General features: G+C 42.8%; 1 protein-coding gene and 1 pseudogene across 17 annotated transcripts in view; one reads left to right on the top strand and one right to left on the bottom strand.

The window, feature by feature from the left end:
• Nucleotides 1-13720, top strand: part of rho-5 (rhomboid-5) — a 1371034-nt gene that overhangs the window by 69064 nt on the left and 1288250 nt on the right. The window lies entirely within an intron of this gene.
• On the bottom strand, nucleotides 6298-13453 carry LOC137235193 (trifunctional purine biosynthetic protein adenosine-3-like; annotated as a pseudogene).

Below are 13720 nucleotides of genomic sequence, written 5' to 3' on the forward strand. Positions count from 1 at the left end.
TCGGTGAAGTTGCCGTTGCTTGGCAGATACGACAAGTTGCATGTACGTTCTCGATCTCTTTGTCAATACCCGGAAACCAAACATATCGTCTAGCCAACTGTTTCATGCGTTCCTTACCCCAGTGCCCTTCGTGAAGAAGTCTAAGTACCTTAGGTTGCAGCTCTTTGGGAATCACGACCCTCGTGTGATCAGTTTGCAGGAGTATAATGCCACTCTGCAACGATAAGCAGAATTTTCGATTAAAAAATGGTTTAATATTACCTGGTGTTGCCAAAGGCGCTGGACATCCGGTTTCAATGTATTTTGAAACAAGTTGTAAGACGTCATCATTACGTGTAGACTCGGCGATAATTTCAGCTCCTAGCGGAAACTCCTGAATTGTAGTGCTGTAGATGGATTCGACATCTAACATTTTCTTTTCCGAATTGTCAAAAGTGGGATCTAACCCAGACGGAAGTCTAGATAGAACATCGGCATTTGCGTTCTCCGCTGACCTTTTATATCTTATCTTGTAATCGTATGCTTGCAGAAGTATTGCCCAACGTTGTAAACGGTGCAATGTCATGATAGGAAGTCGTTTCTTAGGATAAAATAGCGTTGTTAACGCCTGGTGGTCAGTCACCAGCTCAAAGTGACGCCCATACAAATATTGATGGATTTTCGTAACACCATATATGTTTGCTAGTGCTTCCTTCTCGATTTGCGTATATCTGACTTGACTGCTATTCAGTGTTTTTGATGCGTGCGCGATGAGTTTCTCGGAGCCATCTTCGTTTCGATGGGAAACAACAGCGCCAATGCCATACTGTGAGGCATCCACAGCGAGAACCAGCGGGTAAGAATCATTGTAATGCACGAGCTGAGTAGCTTTAATCACTGCACTTTTAAGAGTCTTAAAGGCAGTTTCCTGACGTTTAGTCCACTTAAATTCGACGTTGTTTCGCCTCAACTCATTTAGTGGTGCAGCGACAACTGAAAAATTTTTAACAAATCTGTTGTAGTAACTTAAGCTGCCAATAAAGGCTTCTAACTTCTGAATATTCTTTGGCCTTGGCATGTCTTTAATAGCATTGACTTATTTTTCTGTAGGCATGATGCCGTTTGCGTTGATTTTATGTCCGACGTACTCGATACTTTTCTCTGCGAAGTATTATTTTTCCGACCTACATTTTAACCCGTGTAGTTGGAGCCGCTTTAAAATGTTATGAACATTGTCTATATGATCCGCATTGTTTACTCCGGTGACGATGATATCGTCTAAATATACAGCGCTATGAGGTACTCCTGCTATAACCTTTTCCATGAGCCATTGAAACATACCTGGTGAGCTTGCGATGCCAAAAGGTACACGCTCATATTGATACAACCCGAAGGGTGTGTTGATAACCATAAACTTTTTTGAACTTTCTGATAACTTTATCTGCAGATTTGCGTCGCTCAAATCGATTTTTGTGAAATATTTTCCGCCTTGTAGTTTGCGGAACAAGTCCTCAATTCTTGGGATTGGGTAACGATGAACTTCTATTTGTGCATTGACACCGACCTTGAAATCTGCGCATATACGCAACTGCCCATTTGGTTTTTTTATACATACTATAGGCACTGCCCACTCGCTTGCCACAATTGGTTTAATTACACCTATTTTTACGAGACGATTTAGTTCGCTACGAACTTCTTCAGTTTGCGCAAAAGGAATATTATATGGTTTGCAAAATTTCGGTATTGCTTTGGGTTTCAGCGCGATATTTGCTTCGAAAGTTTTACACATGCCTAGACCGCTTGAAAAGACATCGGCATGTTGAGCCCCCACTTGCTTTAAACGCGAGAGAAGAATTTGTTGTTGATCCAATTCTGTGCCAACCGCAGTACATTCTGCATTGTTTTTGTGTGTTACTGATGTATCCAACAAAAAGCCTAGTTGCCAAAACCAATCCATACCCAGAATGTTTGAAGCCGCTGCTGAGTCGACTACCGCTAGTGATAACTTTTTCGATACTTCCCCGCACTGAACATTTACGTCAATAATACCTTTCATTTTCAACGTTCCACCTCCGTACGTTTTGAGAACTTTGCTTGTTTGTTCACAAGCTGGCACTCCTAATCAGGAATACGAAGTAAGGCCAATTAGCGTGTGGGTTGCGCCTGTGTCCACTAGAAATTCGAATATCTCAGCATTAATTTTAATATTTACAAAACCTTTCGCTGCGCCTGCTTCTACTACCGCACAATGATGTGAATTATTATTTCCAATGCTTGCTGAAGCTAATTCTACAGAACTTATGTTCTCAAATGATGAAATATTAACACTTTCGTTGTTTGCTGCTTGTTTTGATTTATGTTCGCTCGTTGATTTTTTTGTTGACTTTTGACAAACAGCTGATAGATGTCCAATGTTGCCGCACTCTCGGCACTTGGTTTTATTTATGAAATGAAAACACTCTGATCGCTGATACGAGATGCCACATTTTGCGCTTGATTTAATTAATATTTGATATTTGGGTTTACTTTTTGAGCGATTACTAATACGCCGACGATTAGGTTGTGTAGTTGTACGAACGACGTTGACGCTCGCATTATTGCCTGCCTCTCCTTTAAGCTCTGAACAAGTTTTTACTGTCGTTTCATACAATGAGGCGATTTGCATAACTTCTTCCAATTTGGGATTTGTTTTCTGTAACGCGGCGCTACGGACTTTATCATACGGAGTGTGCATTATGATCATATCGCGAATATGGTAATCTACGAAAGATTCGTTGCACCCTTGCTTGGTAAATTGAAATGAACACTCCTTCGCCGCCCCTCGCAGCTCAGCAACCCATTCTGCATGTACTTGATTTGGCTTCATTCGAATAGAATAGAGCTTGAAACGCGCTTCTAGAATGTGTTGTTTTTCGACAAAATGATTGGTTAACTTATCAACTAGTTCACTGTAAGTTTTTCCACTTAGATCGTTGTCACATAGCTTTTGAATCAACTCAAAGGTTTCGGCGCCTATCCAGGACAGAAGGCACGCTCTCTTAAGATTTAAATCTATGACTCCGTGTGCTACGAAATGTAATTCCATTTGTTGAATATACGTGAGCCATTTTTCCACACTTTTGTTGAAATGCCTGAAAATTGGCGTAGCGCTTGTGTGACTTTCACTAGCGAACATTTTCTGCATTACCTGCATGTTTTGCTCTAGGATTTTTTGCAACATGCTAGAGCTCGACTCCTGATACTTTTGCAGGATTGAATTGAGTGTTTTTTCGTCCATCCTCGTCGCCACTGATGAAGGTGCGTGGATCGATTCCAAGATTAAAACACGATAGGAATTCTATGAACTAACCTTTATTGAATTCACTGATAGATGCAACCGGAAGCTCTGTCTTCTTTCTATCTCTCATTAATGACATTTATATATAACGTGATTAACTTGACAAATAAAGAGTTACCAGATTGGCTCTAACAGTTAGCGAAAAGGGCAATACTTTCCGCAATCGCTAAACTTTTCGATCCTCTAAGTTGGCTCGCCCAGTCGTCATTGTTGCCAAAATCATTATGCAAAACATTTGGCTAGAAGGGACTGACTGGGACGAACCCGTGTCGGCAGGAACCCTAGACCGATGGCATCATTTTATGCAGGAATACCTCTCCATTAACGAAATTCGTATCCCACGTTGGGTGTATTTTACGCCAACCAACGACGTTGAAATACATGGCTTTTGCGACGCCTCGGAAAAAGATTCGCCGCGACAGTCTTTTTACGAGCAAAGACAAAGGATGAGGTATACGTTAACCTATCAATATCAAAAACAAGAGTAGCACCCGTGAAAACAATTTCCTTACCTCGATTAGAGCTATGCGGTGCAGTTTTGCTGGCCGAAACTATCGAATCAGTGCGCGAAAATCTAAGCTTACAAAATTTCAATCTACACCTATGGACAGACTTCACGATTGTTTTAGCGTGGATAAGAAAACCCCCTTGCTTTTGGTCAACCTTTGTCGCTCATCGAGTAACGAAAATAGTAGGAAAGGTAGGAAACAAATCCTGGCACCGCGTAGAACCCGCATCCAATCTTGCAGACCTGGCTAGCCGAGGACTACCAGCGAAGGAGTTAGTCAACAACTCTTTGTGGTGGCAGGGACCTTCTTGGTTACAAGAACATAAGACAGAATGGCCAATACAAGAAAAGTTCTATCGGACTAACATAGAGGAGAAACGGGTGCAGGTTCATACAGCTTCAATAATAAAAGAGAAAGAGGACATCCTCGAACGGTTTTCCAATCTATCAAGGGCGTTGGGGGTCATATCTTATGTTCGAATATTTATCCAAAGAAACAATCCTAAGACAAAACCTTCCTTTAAAGCGGCATCGTACCTAATTTCACCCAATGAAATTCAGGCCACGACAAGTCGTTTAATAACTATCTACCAACGGAAGCATTATTCGGAGGAACTTTCGAGTTTAAATTCCGGGAAACTCATCGGTTCGAAGAGTGAAATCCTGTCTCTTACCCCCCTTGTCGATGAAAAGGGCATATTGAGGGTGGGCGGTCGTCTTTCAGGGGCCAAGGATCTTCCCTACAGTGAAAGGCACCCGATCATTCTGCCGTATGACTGCCGGCTCACACGACTTCTTGTCCACCTTATGTTTCGTCGCCTCCGCACACAATATTGGATCCCTAGGGTCAAGAATATGATCCGATCGGTCAGGGAGATCTACCTCCAGAACGAACAACCTTTTCCCGGGCTTTCACCAATACGGGGGTGGATTTTACTGGACCATTTGATATCAAATCTTATAGCGGAAGACGATGCCGCATGTCAAAGGGTTACGTCTGCCTCTTTGTATGCTTTGCAACCAAGGCTATTCACTTGGAAGCCACTAGTGACCTCAGTACTGCCGCATTCCTGGCAGCTTTCAATAGGTTTGTTGCTCGGCGAGGATGTCCAAAGAACATCTACTCCGACAACGGAACCAATTTTGTCGGAGCCTCCAGAGCTCTCCGCTCAGAACTCAAAGCTTTCCTGGCGGACGCTCGCAACCAAACTCTATCCAAATACTGTGACCAAAACCTGACATGGCATTTCATACCACCAGGAGCTCCTCACATGGGCGGACTTTGGGAGGCAGGGGTCAAAAGCTTCAAGAACCACTTCAAGAATATCGCTTTGGATCACAAATCTACCCTTGAAGAGTTCAGCACCCTACTTTGTCGAATCGAGTCCTGTCTCAATTCTCGACCGTTAAGCCCCTCCTCCAACGAGCCGTCTAACTTGGAGCCACTTACTCCAGGACATTTCCTCGTTGGAGGGCACCTATTAGCTCCACCGGAGATCGACGTCAGCGAGAATCGCGCTTCACTCGTCAATCGATGGGAGAAACTTAAGGCGCTGCCTTCTGCAAACGGTGGAAAGCTGAGTACCTCACCGAATTGCAGAAGCGCGTTAAGTGGAAGCATCCACAATCAAACCTCAAACAGGGGGACCTAGTCATCATTAAGGACGATAATCTGCCCCCTAACGAATGGAGACTAGGTCGGATAGCCAACCTTCACTATGGCCCCGATAACCGAGTTCGAGTCGTCGAACTGGATACGGCAAGGGGACAAACCACCAGACCAATCACGAAATTGGACCTACTACCACCCTCCAGTGAGGGTGAGGGAAACTCATAAATCCCCAAATCCAGCTCTCGTTCACCCAGAACGAGGCCAACCAATCCCCTAACCCAGCTCTCGTTCACCCAGAACGAGGCCAACCAATCCCTTAACCCAGCTCTCGTTCACACGAACGAGGCCAACAGAAGCCTAAAGCAGATAAACTATCTGCCACCGCATACCCCCTTTTTTCATTGTTTGGCACATGACGGCCACAACGCTGGTGCTTAACAACAATAAGAGCAGCTACCTATTCACAATTCAAAGAATTCTCCCCCTCAGTGACACCTACTAAAGCAACAACAACTTGCAAAAACGCGTCTCTTGTGCTTATTAAAATCTAAAAATCATTTTTTTCAAAAAAAAAAAATAGCAGTCCGTGCAATTCATAGTAATGCATGCAATCTCACCTGACAGCATAATAGTAATTAAAATATTTCATTTGAGGAATTATGTTGACAGCTGGCAATTAGCATTTTAGCCAATTGTTGATCCGAATGGAAATTCAGATATAACAGCACCCAAATCTGTCCAATTACCATCGTCATCTAAAACAACCTTTCCCATGTTCTTGCATGCACATGGCCGTTCTAATTGTGTCATCATGCGCCTGCAGCTGTCCAGCTATCTGTAAGTTATTAAAAAACAAAATCATCAATATACGTCGAGCAACGAGAGTACTGCACAGCCAGCATTACCTTTCTGTCTTCCAAATTCCAAAATGCCACATGACCATTGGTACTTGCGATACTCGACCCCAATCTTGTTTGAATTCATAAGCAATTCATCGAATTTAAAATTAAGCACAACAATTGTGCCACCTTGATGCCCCACAGCAGCGACATCCAGTGCAGGTGCAGGTTCAAAACAAGTGACGTTGTTACCCCACCCAGCCAACGTGCGTACCAAATCCACTTTGTACTCCATTATAATGCGACTCACTTCTGCGTCGAAGTCTTCACGTTTTGCATATAACTTATGCGATACCAAAAATGCAGGTATTCCAGCTTTTTGCGCGCGTTCAATACCCATAATATCGGGCTTATTCGATATAAATAATACTACATCGGCATGCACACCCTGCGATATATCACGACAAGCATCGATGAGTGCTTGTAAAATGCTACCAGTGCCAGATATGAGAACTGCAACACGTTTTCGTGGGTTACTTTGTAATTATTGTACAAGTTGTAAACAACGTTTGCAACTTTTTACAACAATTTGGGGTTCGTCGGGATTACCGCGTTTATAAACCACCCCCACACGTGTAGCACGTTCACTATATTCAAGTTCTGCTAAAATGGTGTGCTCATGCTCGGGTGCAATTACCAAAATAATACCCAAACCACAATTATATGTACGCTGCATTTTGGGCGGGTGTTACATTGCCTCGTTCGGCCAGCCAAGTGAAAACTGGTGATATATTCCATGCTGCGGCATCTAATTTTACATCTCGGTTTTTTGTAATACGCGTGGTATTGTTGTATAAGCGGTAAAAGTGCTGTGACATAAATGCGTGTTGGGATAGGAATTCTTCGCCGAAAGTGGGATTACTAAATGATGCTTTATCTTGAAAAGTGACGCCTGCACGTTTCATAATGGCATGTACCAAACTAAATCCATTGCTGTGTACGCTTGAGGACGGTAGACCGATGAGTACGTCGCCTTCGCGTATATCATCGGTACGTGGCAGTAGGCGATGATATTCGGCGATGCCTAGTGAGAAGCCAGCAAGATCATAGGCATCGGAGGGATAAAGCAAGGGCACTTCGGCAATATGTGTCTCAAATAAACTGCTGCCCGCCTGTGATGCTCCTTCAATTATTCCACTTGTTATTGTTGCCGCCATTTCCTCCACCAAGTCACCGCATGCATAGTAGCTTGAAAAAGTTAACGGTTCAGCACCATTACACAAACTATCTTTCACGCACATCGCCACCAAGTCGATACCCACAGTTCCATTACGCTCAGTCTGCTGTGCAATCTTTGTTTTAGCACCCACACCATCTGTGCCCAACACAAGTAAGGGATCCTTATACAAAGTTGGTATGGGCGTTAAACGTCTACCTAATTTTGCGGTATAAGATTAATTTCGCTGCTGCATCATTGCTGTATCGCACAGCTCCAATGCCAAATTGCGTTGATTTCGTTCATCCAATTTACGTGTATTTCGTTCTGATAGGCCACCAAAATGATCAGCTAATTTTTGCAAACCTTCCACAAAATTACGCACTTCAATTTGATGCTTTTGATGACAAATCTGTAGCTTGCCTTTCAATACACCAAATACCTTAGCACCTGATCCTTAATGCTTTTTCCAAACAGTACATTTTTTTGGTACAATCAATACCAAACCAATACCGCAGTTAAGATTATCTAAAAGAGTTTGTGTACTTAAACGTAGCTTTCCGGCCAACCAACCGTAAATGGGGGGTATTTTGAGATCACCAAAATCTAGAGAGATTTCATGATCCGGTGGTATAATACGTTGCACATCTGGCAGTAAGCCCGTAGTAATGCGTGATATGGCTTTAATTTCGCATTCCCTTAAGAGCGCGAGTATTTCATTAACATAAATTGGTGATGGTTCACATAGTTCTTGAACTATTGTTTTAGTGCCACTGCTAAATTCGCACTTCTCTGACAAATCAATGTCTGCCATTTCTAGCTGTTTCAGCAAAGCATGAAAGCCTGCACAATGTAGGCTGGAACATAAGTGGTGCCCACTACTTAATCTTCACTTTCTCCCGATTTTGCGTTTCGAATGCAAAATTACTATACAAGATTCTGTCGAAAAATAAAAAAAACCCTCTCCTGCCGCGCTTGCGGGTGACTCAACACTTTTGCAACGTTCTTAGCACGGAGTACCCAATTTCAATTTTAGGTGCAACGCAACAACCAAAATATATTTATATTAATGCGTTTTGTATTCTTCAACTCTTGACAAGGGCAATTTTTCGATCAATAATCAGCTGAAATGAAACAAAAGAATAAGCAATTGAAACATTTTTACAAAATTATAAAAAGGGAACGATACCGGCATACTTACCCATCACACGTTTTTCTTCATAATGAAAACTCATTCAAAAATGTCTGTATACTCAATGAATGAATGACATTTTGAATGAACGAAACAAGGTTGCCACTCGATGACACTTGCTCTTTTCGGTTCTTACGCAGTAAGCTCATTGCGCGCGATCCAAAGGGGATCACAACTCGGATCCATGAGATCCAACACACCCGAGTGTTAGCACGTGAACAAAAATCAGAATACATATAAATAAACGCGAAAATATAGACCGAACTAAAAAGTCGCGCTCTGGTTTGTTTATCATGGGCTTCCTTTTATCAAAAACAAAAAAAAAAATACATGAAAAAATAAACAAAATAGTTATTTTCCTTAAATCAGTTGCCAATATTATTTTCTTTAGGAAAAGCTAAGCTTTCTTCTAAACTCAAATTTAGCTTTAGACTGTTTCTTAAACTGTAAAGAAATAACTTTCGAATTATATAAGACCGTGAAATTTCCAAGCCTATTCAAGTTTTTTTCAGCCCAAACTTAAAGATGGAAAAGCTAATTGGAGATTACGATACAACTTTCAAGATTAATAAAATAATTAAAGGAAGCTTCAGAAATTTTTACGAAATAGTAATTCAACAACTAAACTTTATGAAAAAAACGCACAAAAAAATTAAAACTTCCAGAAGTAATTATCACAGTTCAGGTCGCGTCAGCACTCAAACGTGAATGTCCTTAAATACTTCCGCGACATGAACATTAGTTATCGTTACGCTGCCAAATTGGCAGCACCGCACAGCTGTCTCACTCCAATGAGTGGAAGAGTTAGCAGCTGACAGCTCTACAAATTACCACACTCGATAGTGTAGGCTATCCCCGCCAGGGTTGTGTTGAAATCAACAAACACACCACAATTTGTGATTCTCACACAGAATGGCCAAAATCAACACAAAGAGTGTTCCAGGGCAGCGAATAAGGGCCACTTTACATCTGTCGCATATTTATTTGCACGACGTCGCTTAAACGACAATCTCATTCACCAGCTCTGAATTAAAAAGAGAGAGTGAATACACACGGGTTTACCGTGATATATCGTATATTACCGCGTATTTCCTGCATTAGGCAAACGCCAAAAAATATAGTTTGTCTTTGGTCTATATTCAATAATTTTTTAATTTTTATTTTTCACCATTTTGAGGGCTTTCAATATTAGAATTTCATTCTGATGAGAATATTTACCAAAACTAAAGATACCTTTAGGCGTATCTCAATAAAATTATATTAAATATAACAGTGGTTTCAACAACTACAAACACATCATTATATCGGCAGAATAACTTAATAAGATTATTCGTTCCACATAACCCTTTATCCCGAGTACGCCAACCACAATCTCAGCCAATTAAGCTCCTAGTACCTGCTCATAAGCCACCCAACCTAAGGGCATCTACGAATGTTCTACTAACAATTTGATATTCCAGAATTACTGGATTGTTCCATAAACGCGCCAAGACGGAGGCACGCGGCAACACATTCAGCGTCCCATGCCGGCTATGTGAAAAATCGCACAGTATAAGGCTCTGCCCGATTTACCGGGTCATGACGAACATGGATCGACTAAAGTCGATTATAGATTTGAGACTCTGAACAAATTGCCTATCGCCATTCCACCAACGGACAACGCGGGGATGGTGGGGAGACACGTCCTTTCCCCCCATCGCACCGCTCTACCAGGGGGCGCCGTGGCGGCGCGGAACCGCGTCCGTCCCGCTCGTCAAGACGCTCAGCTGGTAGGGCGATACCGTACACCGCTCGTGCCCAAGTAACCACGCTCGCGCGCCAAACAACAACCCCCGCCGGCTTCATAACGGGACGCCTCCGAGAGGCGCCTCTAGCAACGACCATTACACGCGCATTTGTAGCCATAGCTCCAACGGCGGTCGTTCGGATAGCAGCAGGAGGAAAGCTCCACGCAGTACGCGCCCTCATCGATCCGTGCGCTCCGAATTCCATCATTGATGCCAACCTCGCAAAGGACCTCGGGTTAGAGCGTACCGGCATGTCCTATCAAGTGAAGTGCACGTTTGTTCTGCGAGGGAAATACGGGGTAACGGGAGCAGTGACGACCCAGGCCGCAGTGGTGGCACGATATTCACGGCTTAGTCCGACAGCAACTCTGGACCCATCGGTAGCCACGCCATTCCAATTTATGAAGCTGGCGGATTCAGCTTTCCACCGGTCTACACCTGTCCGGCTCACACTGGGTGCCGATGTCTACGCCAGCTTAATGATTAGCGGCACACCACCGTCGAACGTAGGCGGGCTGCTGACCCAAGCCACCATATTCGGATTGGTAGTGTCTGAAGCCCACAAGCAATAATCAGGCATCTGTCCATTCCATAAGTAAAGTGAACTAAAATCAACCCATGTCTATTTCGACTAACATCTCTTTATTCACAGGAATCCCACGAAGCGTCTGGCGTCGGTCGAATTATGTATCCTGTTCATAATATTTTTCTTCCATACGCATTTACCGCAGGGTCTAAATTTAAGTTGAGACTCGTTAATTTTAAGTTGAGATTCGTTTGGGACTTGGTTGTTGGGGGCATTACGGTCATTTCGAGGTTGCTCGCCGCAAGATGGCCTGCATGTTTAGGCCACAAGCCTAAATATGGTGGTGCACCCTCGTATGGCTTTACTTTTCTTTTCATTACTTCATATCGGTTTATACCGATAACCGTTTACCCCGCCTGATAATAGTTAAGTCTAGGATTCGGCGGTGGCCGCGAACTAAAGTGGTTTTACCTCTTTCACTTCTTTTGCGAACGTTTAAGAAACCGCCAGCAGCCAAGTCACCGAAAGTAAGTCATTTTACTCAAAATTATAAAATTCATTTTATACACTTCCGTAAACTCAAATCCTAAATTCATATTAATTGGATTAACTCTGAATTGGCATTCACTTTCACTTCAATAAACATTATTGTGTACTTTTTATAACGAATTCGTTTGTGTATTTTCTTTTCTTTTCTCCCCACCATTATTACGAGCGCGCCCTATCTGTGGTCTTGCCGCCGTAACAGGAAGGTTAAATATATACGCGTATCAATTGAAAGGTGTATTCATAAGCTAGTTTATGGTTGTAAACATTTCTAAATCTGCGTACTAGTTTTGGAGATATTTCGACTTAAAACAACAATAGTTTGACCTTTTGAAGTGAAATAGCCTGCAAAGTTTTTCTTTGCATTAACAAAGAAATACATATTTCGTTGGTATAAACACAAAATGTTTTATAGGGTCCCCTATTTGTGACAAATTCTGTACTTTTACCATATATTGCTTTAGAATATCACTTGTATATTTATAACAGATATAAATATAAATAGTGAATGTTTATTATATTCAGAGCGCTTTGCACACAGAGTATATTAACTTTGATTGGGTAACGGTTGGTTGTACCGGTATAAAGAAATCGAGATAGATATAGACTTCCATAAATCAAGAGGATGCCGCATGTCAAAGGGTTACGTCTGCCTCTTTGTATGCTTTGCAACCAAGGCTATTCACTTGGAAGCCACTAGTGACCTCAGTACTGCCGCATTCCTGGCAGCTTTCAATAGGTTTGTTGCTCGGCGAGGATGTTCAAAGATTATCTACTCCGACAACGGAACCAATTTTGTCGGAGCCTCCAGAGCCCTCCGCTCAGAACTCAAAGCTTTCCTGGCGGACGCCCGCAATCAAACTCTATCCGAATACTGTCAGCAAAACCTGACATGGCATTTCATACCACCAGGAGCTCCTCACATGGGCGGACTATGGGAGGCAGGGGTTAAAAGCTTCAACAACCACTTCAAGAATATCGCTTTGGATCACAAATCAACCCTTGAAGATTTCAGCACCCTACTTTGTCGAATTGAGTCCTGTCTCAATTCTCGATCGTTAAGCCCCTCCTACAACGAGCCATCTAACTTGGAGCCACTTACTCCAGGACATTTCCTCGGGCACCCATTAGCTCCACCGGAGATCGACGTCAGCGAGAATCGCGCTTCACTCGTCAATCGATGGGAGAAACTTAAGGCGCTGCATCAAACCTTCTGCAAACGGTGGAAATCTGAGTATCTCATCGAATTGCAGAAGCGCGTTAAGTGAAAGCATCCACAATCAAACCTCAAACAGGGAGACCTAGTCGTCATTAAAGAGGATAATCTGCCCCCTAACGAATGGAGACTAGGTCGGATAGCCAACCTTCACTATGGCCCCGATAACCGAGTTCGAGTCGTCGAACTGGATACGGCAAGGGGAAAACCACCAGGCCAATCACGAAATTAGTCCTACTACCACCCTCCAGTGAGGGTGAGGGAGACTCATAAATCCCCAAACCCAGCTATCGTTCACCCAGACCGAGGCCAACCAATCCCCTAACCCAGCTCTCGTTCACCCAGAACGAGGCCAACCAATCCCTTAACCCACCTCTCGTTCATCACGAACGAGGCCAAAAGAAGCCTAAAGCAGATAAACTATCTGCCACCGCATACCCCCCTTTTTAATGTTTGGCACATTACGGCCACAACGCTGGTGCTTAACAACAATAAGAGCAGCTACCTATTCACAATTCAAAGATTTCTCCCCCTCAGTGACACCTACTAAAGCAACAACAACTTGCAAAAACGCGTCTCTTGTGCTTATTAAAATCTAAAAAGTATTTTTTTCAAAAAAAAAATAGCAGTCCGTGCAATTCATAATAATGCATGCAATCTCACCTGACAGCATAATAGTAATTAAAATATTTCATTTGAGGAATTATGTTGACATCTGGCAATTAGCATTTTAGCCAATTGTTGATCCGAATGGAAATTCAGATATAACAGCACCCAAATCTGTCCAATTGCCATCGTCATCTAAAGCAGCATTTCCCATGTTCTTGCATGCACATGGCCGTTCTAATTGTGTCATCATGCGCCTGCAGCTGTCCTGCTATCTATAAGTTATTAAAAAACAAAATCATCAATATACGTCGAGCAACGAGAGTACTGCACAGCCAGCATTACCTTTCTGTCTT

Source organism: Eurosta solidaginis, chromosome X, assembly GCF_040869045.1.
Source record: "Eurosta solidaginis isolate ZX-2024a chromosome X, ASM4086904v1, whole genome shotgun sequence".
In the NCBI taxonomy this organism is placed as follows: Eukaryota; Metazoa; Arthropoda; class Insecta; order Diptera; family Tephritidae; genus Eurosta; species Eurosta solidaginis.